Here is a 2500-nt window from a genome sequence, read left to right as displayed (position 1 = left end):
GTAAAAGAGAAATGGAAAGAGAGGTGCAACAGGAGAACAAAGACCAGAATCAAAATGCGAGGTAAAAGGAGATAGAAAGCAACAGCCATAAAAGAGCAGAGTGCCGGAAGTGTCCAATGCAGGAGACTCACACATACACACGTTCACAGTATGTGCGCGAAGCCAGCGTTGTACACGTGAAGGAGAACGCGGAATAACAAACAGTGGAATATCAATGTCTATTATTCTATGTGACTCTTGTAACTAAAACTATGGAATATAAACTATGATCATAACTCTATATGAATAAATATACTACAACGATTCAGTGGCCAGTCTTCAGCGTCACATCCGAACACCATATTCATTTAAAGGAAAAGAAAGAAAAAGGAGGGGGAATGTGTTAAACGTGGAGGAAAGAGAAAAGGACAAAAATATTTGATGAATAAAGTGAAAAAAAATGAGATGAAAAAAAAAAAATCCAGATGACGAAACATAAGAAAAAGTAAGTGAATATGAAGGATGCAAAGAAAATATATAGTGCTAAAGGCCATGTAGACATCTCCTCGCCATACACTTCATGGCATAGCGTCATGAATATAAACTCGTTTGACTTTTAAGCACTGCGGTTCGGTAATCAAATCAGGGAAAAATAGTGTTTCATGCCTGTTATGTTTATACAAAAGGCCTACGTGAACATTTAGCTGGAACAGGATGCAATTAAGTTTTGGATTTTGAGTTTCAAATGTTGTTTAGTGTTTATGTGATACCCAAATATTTTGATTATTATCAGTATGCATTACGGCGATATGATCTGATAAACAATGGGCACGTTTGAAGCAATAAGCTATAAGGTTAAACGAAATATGGCGATAATAATCACCATTAAGAACAGAAGGTCTCTAAATTGGTGTGGTGAAAAGAGAGTTTACAATAAGTTTAGTTGACGTTATCGTTCAAAGTAGGTTTTTAATTTTAGGTTATACTGTGCATTAACTTTTTATCGATCAGTATTCGCTATAATGAGAGTTAAATAGTTTCAACATCAGTAGAAGAGAGAAGCATGAATATTGACATTGTTTAGGAAGGAAAAATGAATATAGATAAACATAGTATTCAAATATCTCTTTCCTTTATCTATTAGTCTTGATAATTCAGGGAATTATAATCAGCAGCATTTTGGTTAAATAAAGTAAACAAAGGGACTGGCGTGGCCATAGAGAAAGCACAGCTGATGATCTAAGTAGTGACTGGACATTTTTTTTTGTTGTTGATTTCAGTGAAGTACCAAAAGTCATTCTTCATTGAATCACCAGTGTCTTCGTATGTGTTTCCTAAATAGAGGGGGAGTGCATAATCTGTAAAAGGACAGGAAAACGTTTGGTATAGAGTACCAAAGATAACAGTAAACAAAAATATATATATTGCGTACCATATTGGTTATTCCTTATGATGCTCTATAAAATGTGAAAAAAATGTGAAAACAATTACCCTGTGGAGTAGATATTAACTTCATTCACATAAACACTCACACTTACACACACACACACACACACACATACAGTATATATATATATATATATATATATATATATATATATATATATATATATATATATATATATATATATATATATATATATGTGTGTGTGTGTGTGTGTGTGTGTGTGTGTGTCTACGTGTGTGTGTGTGTATGTATATTCATATGCATAGAAGGAAATTCTCACGAAATACTTTAGTGATTGCATGTAACAAATATCATATACCTTTGCTTCCACACCACGGACTCTGATTTCTCACACACAAACACACACAATCTTTTTCTCATATCACTGGAATTCGTTTTCCTTTTCCCATTCTCTACAAAATGCATTTCGTTTCACCTCGACAGGACAACGGGAAGGTTTGCGCCGATGCTTTTGCTCAATCGGCATCGCCGGTCCTCCCCGGGCGGTGGGGCTACCTGCCACTCAAGCTGCGCCTCCATAATGGCTCCTGACTCCGCCGGGGAAACTCCTTGCTTGGTGCCTTTATCTCTGTTAGGGGAACCGTTTGCAGTTATATATATATTAACCGTTGTCTGTCAGGGTTTCTTCACATCAAGGCCTCTGCAGAGCCTGCAGCTACGCAAAAAGAACTAGGACAAAGGCTTATGTCTATTTGGTTTGACAGCGGCTAATTGTTAGTATGATAATCTTTTCTTTCAGGACATGATATTTTGTGCGACTACATTGCTCAACGAGAAGAAAGTAATAGACCAAATGATAGCAAGCAGTTTTGCATCGAGAAGACGGTGATACTGAAGAGCCTGGGGGGATTTGGAGAGAGCCCGAAGCAGTGTCGCAAGGGATGGAGGCCAAACGTAACAAGCTTAAGAAGATAGAAAGTTTCAAGAAACGGTGATGTAGCAAGAAGAAAGGAGATCCAAGAGGAGAGTGCAATATTGCAATAAAGAAACACAGCCATCCACTCTCCGCTAACGTCAGATACGCCATGACGACTATTGGCACTTATTTGTTGC

General features: G+C 37.2%; 1 protein-coding gene across 1 annotated transcript in view; it reads right to left on the bottom strand.

Moving 5' to 3' along the window:
* LOC122253363 (uncharacterized) overlaps positions 1-2500 on the bottom strand; it is a 73469-nt gene that overhangs the window by 18377 nt on the left and 52592 nt on the right. The window lies entirely within an intron of this gene.

Source organism: Penaeus japonicus, unplaced genomic scaffold (genome assembly GCF_977035675.1).
Source record: "Penaeus japonicus unplaced genomic scaffold, GWHDUDI00000001_assembly GWHDUDI00000027, whole genome shotgun sequence".
NCBI classification, from domain to species: Eukaryota; Metazoa; Arthropoda; class Malacostraca; order Decapoda; family Penaeidae; genus Penaeus; species Penaeus japonicus.
Note: the sequence above shows the minus strand (reverse complement) of the source record. Positions and strands in the feature narration are given on the sequence as shown.